This window comes from Macrobrachium nipponense, chromosome 10, assembly GCF_015104395.2.
Source record: "Macrobrachium nipponense isolate FS-2020 chromosome 10, ASM1510439v2, whole genome shotgun sequence".
Classification (NCBI taxonomy): Eukaryota; Metazoa; Arthropoda; class Malacostraca; order Decapoda; family Palaemonidae; genus Macrobrachium; species Macrobrachium nipponense.
The window spans coordinates 101,951,307-101,970,935 of record NC_087204.1 but is presented as its reverse complement, the minus strand read 5'-3'; the positions used below and the strand labels follow the sequence as shown (position 1 = coordinate 101,970,935).

General features: G+C 38.5%; 1 pseudogene; it reads right to left on the bottom strand.

Annotated features, from left to right (window-relative positions):
- Positions 1–2,311: 2,311 nt before the first annotated feature.
- LOC135223828 (beta-1,4-glucuronyltransferase 1-like) lies at positions 2,312–18,448 on the bottom strand (annotated as a pseudogene).
- Positions 18,449–19,629: the final 1,181 nt, after the last annotated feature.

Below are 19,629 nucleotides of genomic sequence, written 5' to 3'. Positions count from 1 at the left end.
AGTATAGTAAAAGGTCAGTCTCCTTACTTTACATCAAAAACTAATTAGGATTAAGTTCAGTCATAAACTTTAGCACCTTCTTGCAATTCTGGTTTATGAGTTCTGCGCTTGCATGGATTAACGTCAAACTTATATACATGCTTTGGTGAACATTTTTCAGTGTGAAATTCAAGACTTTTGATATTCATGCCGTAACTTGAACACGTCTACAAAGTCTGAAGTCTTAGTAAACACCATCAAATTAGTCTTGGTCTTGTGATGTTTCTAAGGGGCGTTGCTGAAGAGAATGTGTGAATGAATACATATATATTAGTACACAAAATACTTGTTGCCCAACGAATGTCCTAAGCAGAAATCATTCTATCTAACCAAAACCTAACTAAATGATTCCTTGAAGGCAGGTGTGGGCTAATACAAGAGAGGCAGGGCCCCCTGGTGGGGTTTACCAATCTATTGAAAAACTAGCCATGACAAATGATACTGTAAGGGGACTGGCACTGAAGCATTTTGAGCAGTTCAGGGATTATGTTTTCTTTAGGGGATTGGGCTCTATACCTGGAAATCCACATCATTAAGTTGCTTTGGACATACCTTCAGTTGTGTCCTTAGTAGCTAGAACCTTCCGAAGTAGTTAATGTGATCTCTGAGTCCCTGTTCTGGACTGGATTGTGGTTCCTTCATCTAGTGGCAGAACCTTCTGAGGGAGTACTGTGGAGATCTCTGGGTCCCTGCAGTGTTCCTTGATTGTTTCCTTAGTAGCAAGAGCCTTCTGAAGAGGTGACTGATCTCTGGGTCCCTGCAGGTGTTTCCTCAGTAGCAAGAGCCTTCTGAAGAGGTGACTGATGTCTGGGTCCCTGCAGGTTGTTTCCTCAGTAGCAAGAACCTTTTGAAGAAGTTACTGTGATCTCTTGGTCCCTGCAGTGTTCCTTGGTTGTTTCCTGCAGTGTTCCTTGGTTGTTTCCTCAGTAGCAAGAGCCTTCTGAAGATGTTACTGTGATCTCTAGGTCCTGGAGTATTCCTTGGTTGTTTCCTCAGTAGCAAGAACCTTCTGAAGAAGTTACTGTGATCTGTTGGTCTCTGCAGTTTCTTAAATGAATCTGGCCTGCTAAGCATTGACAGTTGACACTCAAAAAGCTAGAAGATTCTCCCAGCTGCAACATTAACTGGGATGCTGACCAGCACGACCTGACCTGTGTTTCAAATAAAGTGAGCACTGTCACCAAAAATTCCTGAAAAATATAAGACATCATGAGAAATGGCTGTAATAGTATTACCTGTGATGACTTCTCATCCCATTTCCTTACCACTGTTCTTGTACAATCACAGGCTGGAATAAGTCGTGGTTTTCACAGTATGTACAATTTGAACAAGCTTTCTATTTGAAAGGACTACCTTTACCTCTAGTTTCTCACCACAAAAGACCCTCAGCTGGGAGAATTGGTTACCCAACTCAGTATTACAGCCACGAACTGTTGTTTAAACCTATTCTGTGTTGCTACATGACTCACAAACTTCAATTTATTATACCATCTTTAGAAAGTATAATCATTAACAACATTCTTTTTTATGGAAAATGGAGCTCTTCTCTGTTAAAGTAGTAACTTTTCATTTATACTTAACTTCACAGTGAACAGCTATACCTCCAGCAACTCCCCAATATCACAGCCACAAACTGGTTTGTTTAAACCTACTCAGTGCTGCCACATGACATACAAATTAAATTAATGGAAAGGTAAGGTTAATATAAACAGGTACTGAAAACTAGCAGTGATATTACGGTTCAAAGTCACTGGATATTGAAGACTAGCATTTGTAAACTTGGAACACAAGACTGATAAAGAATGTGTGGATTCCAAGGGACCAGGGAAATGAGTAGTATACTGGCAAAATCCGCCAAATAAATTAACAATCATTAAAACTGTTTTTTGTAATACATTTGCCTTAAAGTGTCACATATCTCTAGACAAAATACAACAACGTTACTTGAAAAAGCAATGGTTTAAACTTACCTTAAGTGGCAACTAGCGACGCAAGTAAACAAAAATGGCAATAATTATGCAATTATGTTGTAGACCGTCCGTCTTTCGAGTTCCACCATAACATAAAATCAATGTAAAATAAAGAAAAAGGAATATGATTTTAGATTTGCAAAAATAAAAAAAATACTATATAAAAAATCTCAAAAGGTACAATCAAATACATTTAAAAAATTCAAAATGTGTAATTTGTAAAATATAAATAAATTATATTTTCGTCATAAAAGCTAAAATATAAATATAAGAATAGGTATATGTATACATACATACATACACACACGCGCACACATATATACACACACATTTCGTAATGCTTCTCGAATTTTGGGTCAGTTCAGGTTTGGTAATGCTTCTCGAATGAATGTTTCTTTTTTATTTTGGTCTCAGAGCTTCAGATTCTGCAAAACCTCCCGAATTTTCGTTAGCATAGGGGGTTCCCGCCCCTGTGGCGGGTGGCCACCCCCGGGGGTTAAACTCTTAATGACGACTTGGATGGGACTGGAAGGCGAACTTCCTCCAGGATTCTGCTCACGGACAGTCGGGGACGATACAACTTGATCTTCTCCTCCTCCGTTTTGGGCATCTTCTTCTTGGGTTCGTAATCCTCTGCGTTTTTGCCGTAGCGCGCGTAAATCTCCCGCCGAAAGGCCTGTCGACGAGAGAGAGAGAGAGAGAGAGAGAGAGATTCATGTCTTAATATCTAGAACTGTTTACAAGTATAGGTGCACATGCTTTTTTATCCTAAAGATGTATATACTTTGTATATACATAGACACGTGTATATATATGTATATATATATATGTATATGTATATATATATATATATATATATATATATATATATATATATATATATATATATATGTGTGTGTGTGTGTGTGTGTGTGTGTGTGTGTGTGTGTGTATACAGTCAGTGCAGTGTTTACATATGAGGTTTCGTAAAAAAAATAAACAAAAGTTTTTCATTAACTTTCTATGGCTTTTTATTGAAAAGAATGTAAAAAAAAGTTCTTCTCATAAGAATAAATAAATAGAAAATTTATTCGATTGAGTAAATCCCCAAATAATAAGAGAGGGAATCAGGATGAATAGAAATTTATTCCTACAGAGTAAATCCCCAAATTGAAAATTAAGAATTAAAAACGAAGGAGAAAATCCTGTGGATTCCTTACCTTGTATAATTCAGAATTGGTCTTGATCTGTTCCCTGCGTGTGACGTCTTTCTTCTTGTTCACCTGGAATCCCCTGTGGCACAGGAATGCGTTGTTCAGCATGTGCCATGTGTAGTCAGACACGTGCATCTCGAACACCTGTCATGAGTTTAAAAAAGTATTTCTTCAAGTGCCACCAAAATGAGCATTACAGCTTTAAGTAAAAATGAATAACTCTCGGCAATGCTTCCAGCTACATAAATTCTTTAAGTTTACAAGTTTTTATGTTGATGAGTTTTTATGTTGACAAGTTTTTATGTTGACAAGTTTTTATGTTGACAAGATTTTATGGTGACAAAACATATAAAAGTGAAAATTAAATGTACACTACATTCATCTCAAGCTGAACAAAATCTTGTGTGAACTGTCAGAGGTCCTTGTTACCTGCCTAAATTCCTTCAGATGTGAGAAAGAAGGCATTAGAAATAGACAATACGCTCATCTGCACAGCGCAAAGTCTTGTGTGAACTTTGACTGGTACCTAAGACAGAGGACACCTGGAAGGATATAAAAAGAGTACCCACCACCCGTAAAAAGTTCCTACAAATGAAAGTAAGAAACACGCAAACATGGTATTTTTATAATAAAATAAGGTTTCACACATACTTACCGAACAATTACATAGCTATACGCTTTCTTACCTTACGGCAGTCGAAATTCCAAATTTCTCGGCGCTAATCGGCGCTGCTGACGTGTAGGTGATACAACCCCGCCCACTTTCGGGGATTCCCGGTACTACTGAGCTTTGCTTGACAATTCGTTGACAATTCGATTTGTTGGGAGGAGGGAGGGCTTTAATCATGTAATTGTTCGGTAAGTATGTGTGAAACCTTATTTTATAATAAAAAATACCATTTTCACACATGAAACTTACCGAACAATTACATAGCTGAATCCACATTACCCGGCTGGTGGGTATATGGACTTTTAATGCAAATAAGAAAAATACTCACATGCAAGAATGTTGTAGTACCTACCTCGTGAGAGAGCAGCTGCAGGAGAATACTGCCTCTGGTCGGCGCTCTCATCACTTATAGGGAACGTGGCAGTAGTGGCCAGGATCGTTCCTACTTCTAGTGGGTATTCTGCAACCATGGAGGTTCACCAATGGTTGATCAGAATGAAATAATATGCGCCCTTGCCCTGGGCTGTGACCAGATTAAAATAACAATCAAAGACCATCACCTACACATAACCATAAAAAAATAAACCAAACCCTACCATAAAAACTTACGGGTACTCCTGGTACCGTGTACCCCCAGGCTTCCCCAAAACGCGACCACCTTCTAATCAAGACGAAGAGATAGTCAAAAGGAAGGGGAATTGGACCAAATCCCCCTATGCTTCCTTTCCCAACACCATGCCCATCACCGACAAAGGTCCTAAACGACAACAATTATCAAACGTTGCTTCCACACCCTTCGTAATGGAGAGCAAAAACCGATCTCGACCTCCAGAACGTAGTTTGCAAAATAGATGCTAGCGACGTATTATGTCTAAAAGCCATGGAAGTCGCTACTGCCCTAACCTCGTGGGCTTTAACTTTACACACCTGTAGAGTCTGATCTCTTACTGACGTGTGTGCTTCTGAATCAGCTCCTTAAAAAGAACGAAATTGCATTCTTAGACATAGGACGGCTCGGATCTTTAAACGAACACCACAATCGGTTCGAACTTCCTCTCAAGCCTTTGTTTTATGAATATAAAATTTCAGTGCTCTCACAGACAAAAAGAACGTTCTTCGTCCTCTTCTACTAATCCTGACAAGCTTCGAATGGAGAAATGAGGCCATGGTCTCGAAGGATCTTCATTCTTCGCTAAAAAATCCTGAGTATAGGCACACACAGCTTTGGCTTGTGTAAATCCTATCTCTTTACTCATTGTTTGCAGCTCGCTGATTCTACCAGCTGAAGCTAAGGCGACTAAGAATAATGTCTTCTTAGTAAAATCCTTCAAAGAAGCCGAATTAAGGGGTTCAAAATTTGCTTTAGAGAGCCAGGACAATACTACGTCCTACAAATTCCAGTCCACTAAACCTGGTCTCCTTGTCCTAGCGGACTCAAAAAGATTTAATCAGTCGCTGATTGTCCGAGTTATTATTAGATATATTTAAGTTTCTATGTTTAAAAACTGACGCCAACATTGATCTGTATCCTTTTATTGTCGAAGTCGATAACTTCCTAACGTCTCTCAGATATATTATGAAGTTTGCTATCTCTTGTATAGAGGTTTTAGAAGAAGTTGTGTGACTTTCTCTGCACCAATTTCTAAAAAACTCCCCATTTTGACTGATAAAGTTTGGCCGAAGAGACTCTTCTACAGTTAGCAATAGCCTCTGCCGCTCTTCTTGAAAAACCTTTCGCTCTGACCAGGTCCCGGACAGTCTGAATCCTATCAGAGCGAGATACGACAACCCTTGGTGATTTCTGTCGAAATGGGGCTGTTTGAGTAGCGATGGAATTTGTGGCAGAAGCCTGGGGAAGTCTACTAACATCCTCAGGATCCGGGAACCACTCCTTTCTGGGCCAAAAAGGAGCTATTAGAGTCATCGTAACGTTCTGGTGACTCTGGAACTTGTTTAATACCTCTCTGATCATCGCAAAATGGTGGAAATGCGTAAACATTCAGACCAGACCAGTCGAGAAGCATTGCATCCGTTTTCCAGGCTAACGGGTCCGAACGGTAACCAAGGAGACAGGATAGAGGAAGCCTGTTTGTTCCTGGACGTTGCAAAGAGGTCTATCGTTGGTTGTCCCCACAACCGCCATAGATCCTGACAAACTCTGATATCCAATGTCCACTCCGTCGGAAGAACCTGATGCGCATGACTGAGTTCGTCTGCTAAAACGTTGAGCTTCCCTTGCACGTACCTTGGGAAGAGAGTCACTTTGTGCGCATTCGCCCACAGAAGAAGATGCTCCGTCATTCTGTACAGGGAGAACGAATTGTGTCCCTCCCTGTTTTCTTATATATGACAGCGCTGTGGTATTGTCCGAGAACACCGCAACTTTCTTCCCTTCGACTAGAGGGGTGAAACTTTGAAGCCCAAGAAAAATTGCTTTCAGCTCCTTTATGTTGATATGAAGACCTCTCTCCTGTTCCGTCCAGATACCTGATGTCTTCTCTTTCCCCAACACAGGGCTCCCCATCCTGAGTCCGATGCGTCGGTATAAAATTCTAGCTCTGGGTTCATTCTTTCGAGGGACAAACCTTCCTGAGCTCTTTCCTCCGACAACCACCAACGAAGATCTTCCTTGATTTCCTCGGAGATCGGAATAACAGTCGAATCCGGTTGAATTTTCCGGTCCCAATTGGCCTTTAGGTAGAATTGTAGCGTCCTCATGTGAAGACGACCAAGTGTAACAAAAGTCTCTACCGAAGCTAGAGTTCCTAACAGGCTCATCCACTCCAGAGCCATGCAGGATGAGCGGTTTAAACAGCTTCCGTACAGTCGCAAGGAGAGAGACTATTCTCCTCGGGGAGAGAAAACCCGAAAAACTTGTGAGTCCAGAATCATCCCCAAATATGGAATCCTCTGACTCGGTACTAACTGTGACTTCTCTAAATTCATTACTAATCCCAGTTGCTGTGTTAATATTAGTGTCCGATTTAATCCCTCACACACTGGAGACTGGAGTCGGACCTTAGAAGCCAGTCGTCCAGATAAAAAGCAATATTGATTCCCATCAAATGTAAACCATAAACGACTTACCACCGGGGCCAGACTCGAGTAAATACTTGTGGGGCTGTCGAAAGTCCGAAAACAGAGCGCTCTGAACTGATAAACTCTGCCGTTGAAAACAAACCGTAGATATTTTCTGGAGCTCCGATGAATAGGTACAAGGAAATATGCATCTTTCATGTCCAACGATACCATCCAGTCTCCTGGTCGAAAAGCTGACATGACCGGACCTTGGTTGGTTTCCATACGAAACAAAAAAAAAACTTCATCTTCAGAAACAAATATATTGAGTGCACTCACATCCAAAGGAACAGGCCTCCAGCCCTCCGATGACTTTGGGGGACTACGAACAGCCTGTTGTAAAAGCCCGGTGAGATGTCTTCCACTATTTCTATGGCCTTCTTGGAAATCAGGGCTTCTACTTCCTTGGCAAGAGCCAAAGCTCTTTCTGATCCCTGCGAGTATGCTGTCAAGGCGATGGGAATACTCCGACAGTGGTGGATCTTGCACAAACGGGATCACATAACCTTCTCTTAATACTGTGATCACCCACTTTTCCGCCCCTCTTCGACTCCATTCCCGCCAAAACAGGCGGAGTCTTGCTCCTACAGGTGTGAGGGTAAAAATTCCTACTTGTCCGACTGTCTCGAGGGTGGTTTCTTACGGTAGTGCCTGTGGACGCAAATTAGTCCTTGGTCTGGGTTGCCATCTAGACTTTCCTCCCCGAAAAGGTTGCTTCTGAAGAGGTGACCCTTTAGCTCCTGTAGGTGGTGTCTCCTTGGGGCGTCGCGTCGACGAACGAGTCAATAAGTCGTTGGTAGACTTTTTCTCTAGATCTGCTAGAACTTGCTGAATAACCTGTTCAGGGAATAAATGTGACTTACATAAAGGCACAAACATGAGAGCACACTTCTGGTTAGAAGTGACTCCCTTGGAGGTGAAAGACACCAAAGTTCTCTCTTTTTAAGGACGCCCAGAGTAAAAAGAGATGCAAGCTCCCCTGAGCCATCCCTGACTGCTTTGTCGGCACATGATAATACATCAAGCCAGTCTGTCGCCAAGCTATCTTCCAGAGATTGACAATCCTCTATTTTCCTTGCTAATGCAGCAATAGTCCAGTTCTAAGAAGCTGAAAACTTCTATTACCTTAAATAGGTTCTTAATCAGGTGGGTCGAAATCAGGCGAAGAGAAGAAAATTTTCGCCGACGAAAATGCTGTCCTTCTCTTAGCATCCACCAGACCTGAGAAATCCCCTTGGGCGGAGGCAGCGACTCCCAAAGAGGGTAATTTCTCCAGCCACTTCTCTGCTTCTTTGAAGACTCTTTTTGCCGACTGCAAAAGCACCAGTTTAGGTAGACTCGCCGAAAGTACTTTCCTATCCTTAACAAAGGTAGAAGGAGGCAAAGATAGAGGAGCTGGCTCGAATTCCGTATAAGAAGCCAACAAAAACTTCATTAAGTTGGAGTAAGCAGAAAGCCACTTTCGACTCTTGTTCCGACTGATCCTCCCCATCGACATTGTCGACTGCTTGGCTTCTTCATCCGTATAAGACTTAACTTTCTTCAAACGACTTAACTAAGTCCTGAAGCTGTCTCAACGGTTTCCAAAAAAGCTTTTTCTTTGTTGTTCGCATCATCTCCCAATGGTGCGGGCGAAGGAGACAACTTCCTTGATGAAAACTTGCGAGTCGAACTCTCTCTCTCGTTAGCTGGCGAACGAGTCGAAACTTTCCTTGTTTCAGTCGGCGAGACAAAACTATGCGAGTCCAACACTGATACCCGGTCGCAGATTGTTTGAGAACAGCACCCGAACCTCTACTAGGCAAAAGATACACAGGGTTCTCCCAAAAGCTACACGAGGATTGAGGACTCTTTTCCCTCCCTGTCTTCACAGGTGATGACGAACTATCCAATAGCAATGCGTGCCTTTTCAATGGGCGTGACCACTTCACTCCACTTCTTTCGCCTGGTATCAGGCGAACACACCTCCGAGTCCAACAACAAACCTACACCAGACACATCTACACCTTTGTCCAATGGTGTCTCTTTACAGAAATTGAGTCGAAATTCACGACTGGAGTCGACGGCCGCCCGTGGGCAAACCCCTCCAGTCTCCCTTCGACTCACGGTATGTCTTCTCCCAGGTGCTGGGAGCGGGACAGTGACCTCGGTCTAGGAGACATGGAGGGACGGACAGCTGCCTCCTCGGATACGACACTTGGACTTTTCACTTCCCACCAGACTTAATCGCAAATTCACGAAAAGATGTAACCCAAATCCATGACAGATTTAGCAAGCAGCTCAAATTTCCTATCCATCTTATTTTCTAATTGGGCAATGGTGTCGGAATCAGAAGCATGGGGAACCTGAGCCGGAGTAAGATGTACTGAAGTAGGAGGACTATCAATAGGCTTCTTTGCCTCTGACGGCAAAGGAGTTGACTCTAATCTAGCCCTACTATCAGCCCTAATGGCTGCCTTTCTTTTCCTATCTTTTTCCATCTTATCAAGGTGACCCAAAAAAACCCAAAAAACTCTTCCATCCTTGATCATCTAGATCTTCACATTCATTACATGTACGCTCTTTAGTACACTCTTGCCCCCTACATTTCACGCACTTTGAGTGTGGGTCATAACATAATTTGGCTAATCTAGTTTTGCAGCCTTCGCTGCAAAACCTAACAGATGAACCTGAATCTGACATAACTCACACTAAAACAGATGGATAAAGAAAGCAGCTATGCCGTCAAAACACAAAAAACAACCAAGAAAATTGTACTTCACCAAATCGGGTGTCAAACAAAAATGGCGAACAGTTGACTGCAGCGAAATACACGGGTGTTTCACCGTGGGCGGCAGAAAACGAATTGTCAAGCAAAGCTCAGTAGTACCGGGGATCCCCGAAAGTGGGCGGGGTTGTATCACCTACACGTCAGCAGCGCCGATTAGCGCTGAGAAATTTGGAATTTCGACTGCCGTAAGGTAAGAAGCGTATAGCTATGTAATTGTAAGGTAAGTTTCATGTGTGAAAATCTATCTAGCCTGTTACTGTTACCTGGCTATTCCTCGTGAAGCCATACCCCACGAACCTTTCGTCATAGAAAGGAACTGTTGCTTTTGCGACGTAGATGGGCTCCCAGTAGTTCTGCCAGGTCGTGATATTGTAGAAAGACCTCGAGCGTTTCTGCCATCGGTTTGGTCTCCCTCAAAAAGCAGCTTCGAATTGGCCTGGTTTGGGGAGAAGGACCTCACGTGGAACCGCTGTGCTTTCCTCTTCCTCAGCAGTGACTTCAGTTCTCTCTTGTTTTGGGGGTTTTTCGTCATCCTCGAGTGGATCTCGTAAGTCGGGATGATGAAGGCGCACTTGCTGCAGCTCCTCGTCGAGTTTCTGGCAACGAAACTGTCCAGCTGCTTCGATATTCCCATGACGGAGATCATGTCGACATCTGGTGTGAAGGAGTACTCTGAGTGACACCCTTCGTGCGCTGTTCCTCAAAAGGTTCTGGGGATACGGTGACTTTTTCATGTGTTCTTGAAGTTCGGGCGTCCTTACTTTCTTTAGAATCTCTTTGTTAACAGATTCAGGCTGACCGCAGTCGTATTCTAGATGGTCATCATCAATCTGGATGTACTTGGGCGGCAAATCTCTCGGATACACCATGTGAAACGTCACCCTTCCCTGCACCTCTGGGAAACAAGTCTGCAAATACTTGATCATCTTAACGGCTATCGTGTAATCTACGTCTGGCGTAAACAACGCTACGGACAGAGGCCCCTCCCACATCTCTGCCTGCTTCTTTATCCAGAACATCAGGTCAACCGACGTTTGAGTCGACAGACACACGTGCCAAGAGGCGCTTGTTTCGCTCCAGTTGTCTCCAGTGACAGTGTAGCTGTGGATTTTGAAGGACCTCGTCTTGTCGAGGAGACCTCTGTTGGGGTTCAGTGTGAGGCTCCGGAGGTCAGTTTGGTTCTGGCAAACTGATCCTCCCCAGGTGGTTTCATTCATGGAGAAGAACGGGTCATTCTCTCTCACCTCGTCTGGTAACTGAAAGGAAGATGATATGGTTAGATGACAGATTTTGGCTTTTTTGACATGACGGCAGATGTCAGATGCTGGTAATTTTTATAAATTGTTAATATGCTCAAGGATGTGGGCTAGATCGACCTCATCTTCGAATAGATATTAGAAAAGAAATCAATGAATTTATTATTAATATCTTATTTTAGAAACGACACCTATATGGATTTTGGTCTTTTAATAAGCTGGTTCAAGATTGTGGGTTAGGATGATTGATCCTATCTTCACAATATAAAGAAATAAATAAGTTATTGACCATATTTTCAGATATGATACCTACCTTTCAACCTTGTCTTCTTGTTTACATCCATTTCCTTCTTCTGTGAATATTCTCATCAAGACAAAGTCTCAAATCTTAAGACCAGTTACACAATAATTATGTTCATCATCTTTCTCATCTAACTAGAACTTCTGTCAATTTTCACTTAAGCTTTAACTTCACAATGAACAGTTAGTCCTCCAGCAACACCTTGATATCACAGCCAAGTTATTTATACCTATTCTGTGTTGTTACATGATTGATTAATATACTTTTAATGGAAAATAGCTCTCCTCTCTGAAAATGCTGTCAAGTTTCACACATACTTCAACTTCACAATGAACAGCTAGATCTCCTGCAACTCCTCAATATCACAGCCACCAACTGGCTCTACAAAATCTACTCTGTGCTGGTTCAAGACTGTTTAAACATATTGTGATGTTTCATGAGTTACATACTTCGAAATTATGATTTTGCCTTTACAGAGTAGACAGAAGAACACCCGTTTTGTGGGAAAATAGAGCTCTTTTCTGAGACATTCAGACTGTTTAAACATACCATGTTGTCACATGACTTACAAACTTCGGAATTATAATTTTGCCTTTACAGAGTAGACACACTGACATCCTTTTTATGGAAAATAGAGCTCTTTTCTGAAATATCCAGGTACCTGATATTATGTTGTCACATGACTTACAAACTTCAAAATTATCATTTTACCTTTACGGAGGAGACACAGGAACATCTTTTTTTCTTTTTTTTTTTAATGGAGAATAAGAAGCTTCTTTTCTCAAATATTCAGGCACCTGGGCTCACCTGTGGGTCGTTGATTAGGATTTCTGTCCGAGAGCTGGACATAGCGTTCCCTGACGGGCGATCTGTAGGTCAGCAGTCCCAAGTGGACGAGCATACTGAAGATCACGTTGAAGAATATTATGCCTAGGTTTATCAGGAAGAATTTTCGCGTGATGCCCATTATTGGATTGAAGGAGACCTGGAATGTATTAAAAGAGGTTTTCAAGTTTGAACTCATTTGTAACAAAGTATGCATATGTATATATATATATATTTATATAAGTATATGTATACCTATGCATGCTTAAAAAATCACAGTAAATGCACGTGACTTCATGATATAAGCGAATATCACGTGAAAATTAATAGGCAGAAATTCACACACACACACACACACACACACACACATACATATATATATATATATATATATATATATAATATATATATATATATATATATATTCTATTATCGCTTAATAAATTCCCCCTCGGTAAGCATATATGAAAATATATTAATTCCGAGGTAAAGCGAATTAGATATTAAAGGACATTTGTAGTTCGATATATATATATATATATATATATATATATATATATATATATATATATAATATAATCATATACGTATATATATATATCTATATATATTATATATATATGTATGATATATATATATCTATAGGTATATGTAATGTATACATAAATATGTATAAAATGTATATATATATGTATACACAAATAAATATACATATATACAGAGAGAGAGAGAGAAATTCCAATAGTTTCTAACATCCGTGGACTTCTCTATACACACAAATGAGGCCAACGCAATACAGCTTAATATCACATGCCCATATCTTTCTGGAGCGAACGTACACCCAAGGGAAGGGAAATTACGACTGATAAGCGCTTTTTTCATCGATGTACTTGAATTAGTCCATATGTGCCATGTTTTATCGAGGGAGGTACTTATTGTCTGTGTTGTGGCACTGGTACAGGCTTGGGGAACAGAGGTTTTTGTAACGTAATAAAACCAATTCTTCACCTGTCTGATATGTATGTATATGTACTATATGTATATATATGTATAAATGAATATAAACAAAGACACATTCCACGAAGGACTTCTGGCCTTTGTTACCTCGCTAAATGAAGGACAAAACGTCGAAAGGCCTGGCAGAACTCAACAAGTTGTTTCTCTTCCTTCGTGGAATCTGTTCTTCATTTCTATATCCACCGCGAGTTCTATTTCTTCGTGATTCAGTTATCCACCTACATGTATGTGTATGTGTATGTTTATAAATATATATATATATATATATATATATAATATATATATTATATATATATATATATATTTATATATATACATATATATATATCTATATATATATCATATATTTATCATATATTTTCATCAATATAATATATATATATATATATATATATATATATATATATATATATATATATATATATATATATATATATCATACATATATAACAAAAATAACACCTTCTCCAGCAGCATGGCAAATAAATAAATAATAAAAAATAAAAATAAATAAAAAATCCATAATTTGATTAATACTACCTTTTTGTAATCGTATGGCACAAGTAAATGCCACAGAAGAATGGTGTCATTCTGTTTGCAGAATGCTCTCTCACGTCCAGAGCAAAAGAGCCTTCATTAGCTTACGTCTGAAAATAATGCGTTGGAGATTACGTCTACTGAGCTCATCGTTGTAAGATTCCAAAGGTTTTGGACGTGTCAACGGCAGTTGGTCATGTTTGAGAATTCCTGCCAGTTCACAGTCATATTGTCGACATCGTTTTTGTCATTTTTTTTTTAAATCTCTGAGCTTATTTTGAGGCAGAGTTCCTGGGCACCAGATTGCCCTTTTGCCTCATCGGAATTATACACAATTGTCATCTCCAAATCATATTCGGCAGAAGTGTATCTATAGACTTTCATATGACTGCAAGATTCTTGTGTCCTTGTGGTTCCTATGCCATGTTTTTGTTATACTTCTGTGGTTAATCTTCTTAAAATAGCGTTTCTATCCCCAACAACTGTTAGGAGAGGGATAAGGACAGTTAAGATGGAAGAGAGAGAATATGAACTGGAGTACAGTAAAAAGCAGTTAGGAAGCCTAAGTAAGGGACGCTGCTAAGAACTTGATCAAGTAATGCAACAGTGCACTGACTCCACGGACGGGAAAGAAAGATCTGCCACTAACTCATTTGACCTGAATCAACTTTATGTATTTAATCAGTTGCTAACTGATTATGACACGAGATATACGTGTACCTATATAACATCTATATCTCCCGAAAGATCGCATAACCACGTACGAATCGTCCATCTTTTTCAAAGCAACACTTATATAAAAGATAATTTGCTGCAACCAGTCAGCTACTCGACATTCCACTAGGCACGTTCAAACGTTGCAGACAGACTCCATCGAACAGATTACAGCACAGTAAGAGCGGACATTGCATCTGTCAATATTGCGAGGTGATGTAACTTCGATAATTTATATTTCGGTGATGCGTCGTCTTAGCCACACACACACACACACACACACACACACACACACACAGAGGTAAATGAAATAACGTTTAAGTAATGACCTTTTGATCCCTAAATCAACCGATGAATAAGAACTTTATATTAATTCCTCCGGTGGTTCCGTGACGTCACGGCCTCCCGTAAGTCTCAAGTGTTCTCCTCTCTTCTTTAAGTCTGTCTGTGCTCTCTCTGTGCTCACTCTCACTACCTCACTGTCTATGATTGTCCCCCCTCCCCCATCTCTCTCTCTTTCTCTCTCTCTCTCTCTTTTATATATATATATATATATATATATATATATATATATATATATACATATATATATATATATATATATATATATATATATATATATATATATATATATATATATATATATATATATAGTAGATCACGTCTACCTTCACTGTTACGATTCACCCCAATTCTTCTCTCTCTCTCTCTCTCTCTCTCATGCACACAAACACGCACATTATATATATATATATATATATATATATATATATATATATATATATATATATATATATACATATATATATATATATATATATATATAATTGTATACTACATATTTATATATATATACACATGTATATACTATATATATACACACATGTACATATACGTATATATGCACGTATGCATACATGAACACCACCAGTATAATACAATGTCTCCCAGTTAATTCTAAAGATAACCGCGTTGTCCTCCAGAACTCTACGTACAGCTGCTGCCAGAGAGAAACAAAAGAATGTTAAAAAAAAAAAACCAAAAAAATTCAAATATAAGTCCCTCGATTTCATTTCTCGTCATGAACCTTTCCTTTGTTCGTAGTTACCTTTCTTCCCCCCCCCCCCAACCTTACCCCCACCCAACCCCGCTCCGCCCCGGACTCCCTGCCCCCCCCCCCCTTACTCTATCCAAACCTACCCCTACCTCTTAAAAAAAAGTCCCGTGACCAATAACAATCGTATCTCGGAAGCGAATATTGAAGAGGTGAGTTCCTACTTTTTTTTTGTTTCGTTTTTCCTCCTCGCCTCAGCCTTGCTTCTCCTCCTCCTCCTCTCTCTTCTCCTCCTCCTCTCTGTTTCCTTTCTATTCCCTTTCGTGAAAGCCGCGTCTGTTGCCATGAGACTTACCATCGGACATGGCAATATTGTGTGGTCATCTGATTCAACATTTCCTTTGAGTCAAAGAATATTACTGTATTCTGATTCTATTTTAAATATTAAATTGTTTTCCTTAAAATAATTGTTGGCTCTCTTGAGTTACACACAAACGTACACACACACATCATATATATATATATATATATATATATATATATATACATATATATATATATATACATATATATATATATATACTATATATATATATAGTATATATATATATATATATATATATATATATAATTATATATATATATACTGTAGCTAACATGATGCTAATGGATACTAATCGTTGTAAGGAGCATGGTTAAGTGATTAACTAGGTAGTGGCAGGTATTTTTTATAAGTATATATACATAGTATGTATGTATATATTTTGTATGTATGTATATAATATAAAATATAGTTTGTTGAGCACTGATTTATTTTTTACTGTATACATTTCAAAGTATATTAATTTAAATCTTTTAAAATAACTTTCTTTCCTCTCTTAACTTTATTTTTTAAAATATATATAATCGTCACGAATTTCACGTTATATTTGCTGACTGATGATCCACATAGTATACTTGTGCAAAACGTCTCATGTGAATAAATTTGGCAATTTTTTATGTGTGGACCTTGCTGTATGCTTTTTCATATATGCCATATATATATATATATATATATATATATATTATTATATTATATTATATATATCTACATACATATATATGTATATAGACATTATAATATATATATAATATATATATATATATATATATATATATATATATATATATATTATATATATGATACATACATATATATGATATAGACATTATAATATATATATATATATATATATATATATATATATATATATATATATATATATATATATATATATATATTCGAGTCCACGTTCAGTCTCCAAAGCGGTGACATCGCTTATGTAATAATAAACAGCATTAACAAAATACTAACTTCAAACTTACGGGTAGGCTCAAGTTTGCACCAGTCTGTAGGGTTGCCGATCGTAAAAATATTTGCCAAAAATACACTAATCAAGACAGGCTAATGAAATTATCAGGCATTATTAGCACTATAATAACGCATATTCCCTGTGAGTTTTATCATCCTACAGGGAAGGGAAAATAAATGATTTATGAAAGAAAATGTGAAATTAGGTCCATTGTACAAGAGTTTAGTTGGCGGTCGGTGAGAAACTACAGTCTTGAATAGAAATTCGGTCTTACAGAATGTTGGTATATCCACCGGAACATGCACATAAAGTATTATCAAAATAGAACAGTAAATAAGCACGTAATAACAAAAAAAAGAGCAACAACTTCAGCGAAAGCCCCGCCGATAAATGAGATAATAGCTAGGAAGAAATATTCAGAAAAAATTCAAACCTCGATTTAGGGACACAAAACCTTCTGAGAGTTTGTAGTTAGCTATTATGTCACTTGATTGCCTAAAATATCTAAAAATTATATTATTTAGGACAATCAAAGAAATTAACTTCCCGGAAAATAAACAAACCAGAGAAAAAGCGAAAAAGCGATTTTTCTTAGGACAAGAAACTTGAAAAATTAGTTTAGATACCCCTAAAATATTTTTCTGTGATGAAACTAATCTTAGGAAACGTAGAAAACGATATCGACCAATTTTTGAGAGATACTATAAATGTAGGTCATACAGATGAGTTGGGCAAGGAAAGAAAATATCGAATAATGGGGAAAAAAATGTATCTCCTACAGATTATGTTGGCACGGGTAAAACTATCGTGGCAAGAGTCAAAATATCGAATAATGAAAAAAAAAATGGAACTCCTGCAAATTAGTTGGGCAAGCATGGGGAAAAAAATAGAATAACGTAAGGGAAAAAAATGGAGCTCTTACATTTCAGTTGGGCATGGGTGAAAAATATAGAATACTGTAAATTAAATTGGAGGTCCTAAAGATTAGTTGGGCAAGATTAAAATATCGAAGAGAATCGGCTTTCATGTTGATGCATGTTCGGGTTCGGTCTGTGGGTTGGGTTCGGGTTTGGTCGGCTGGGGTCGGGTTTGGTAGGCTGCGGGTCATCTGCGAGAACTACTTACCTTGGCGGAGGGATTACGGACCGGGCAAAATGGTGTTACACGGTCCAGGTCAACTGAACTGTAATCTACCCCCGCTTTAGTTGTTGCTCATTTTTTTTTTGTTATTACGTGCTTATTTACTGTTCTATTTTGATAATATTTTATGTGCAGGATGATAAAACTCACAGAGAATATGCATTATTATAGTGCTAATAATGCCTGATAATTTCATTAGCCTGTCTTGATTAGTGTAGGTATTTTTGGCAAATATGTTTACGATCGGCACCCCTACAAACTGGAGATTACCCTTACGCATCCAGATAAAAGGAAAACTTCTATATACAAAATAAATAATCCATGAGTCAACGGCGCTTGTAAGTCATCCTCACTCGACCACTAAAAAAGGTATATAAAAAAAATACACGTATTACGTTCAGTGATTACAAAATCCGAGTTATTCCCAGGTGCGGGACAAGACTTCTCTCTCATTAGACCGAACCCACGACACCAACAACGAGGAAGTGCGTCTTCCCACTTCCACGGTTAGAAGAGCACTAATCTGAATCATCTGATGCCTGCACACTTATGTTCTCATATGCTCCGATAGAGTTTGATATCTAATCGGAGAGAGAGAGAGAGAGAGAGAGAGAGAGAGAGACTTATCATGAGGCCCTAATCGTCCAGTGGTCGTGATTATACAAATAATTGTAGTTTAAGAGGTGCTTCGTGAGGTTAATTAACGTGTACGTACACACACTAACATATATATATATATATATATATATATATATATATATATATATATATATATATATATATATATATAAATTATACACACACACACACACACACACACACACACACACACACACATATATATAATATATATATATATATATATATATATATATATATATCTAACATCCTTTCCTCTTAAGATAACTTAACCATAAGCGTTTACCAGAATGAAACTACCTTGACGTTTTGCTTGCAAAACTTTGTACCATTTTTTGGTATAGCTTTTTACCGATTTCTAGACCAAAACATCCATCCTTCACTGACCTGGCATTTATGTCAACCAAACAACATGGAAGAAGCTACGTGACCTCAAATGGAATATGATATGAATTTGTTTTTAAAAAAACATTCATGTTAAAAAAATACATAAATTTATTCCACCAATGATATCAGGATAAGAACCCGTGAACAATATAGGCACAAAATTCTTCCGTGGCCAATGACATCTTTTGTTTATTTCTATTATATGTTTCAGAAGATTTATCTTTATTATTATTATTATTATTATTATTATTATATTATTATTATTATTATTCCTCATAGTAGCACGAGTCTTCAAATGGAGAAACAAATCCACAGTTATGTAAATGTACATATATTTAAGTTTTAAAACAGAAAAGATAGCTTTCGGGAATCTGTACGGTTCCCCTTATCAATCTGACACGTTGATATATCTTTACAGCGAAGTAAACAAAGCAGGAGTCAAAATTAAGTGACTTGTTATTAAAAACAATGGAAACCGGTCGTCCAGTATAAAATCAAGGCAATGCCGTCGTTTTCAGATGAAAGGCCCGCCAGTCGTCTGGAACGTCGAATTGGTCCTTGCCCAGTGCGGTCGTTCTGATGGTCCTCTTCAACAGCATAGGCGCCGGCAGCATCGGTTACTGGAAGTAACCGAGTTACCTGAACGGGAGAAAGAGAGGCAACCGCAGCATCAGATGTCTAAAGAGA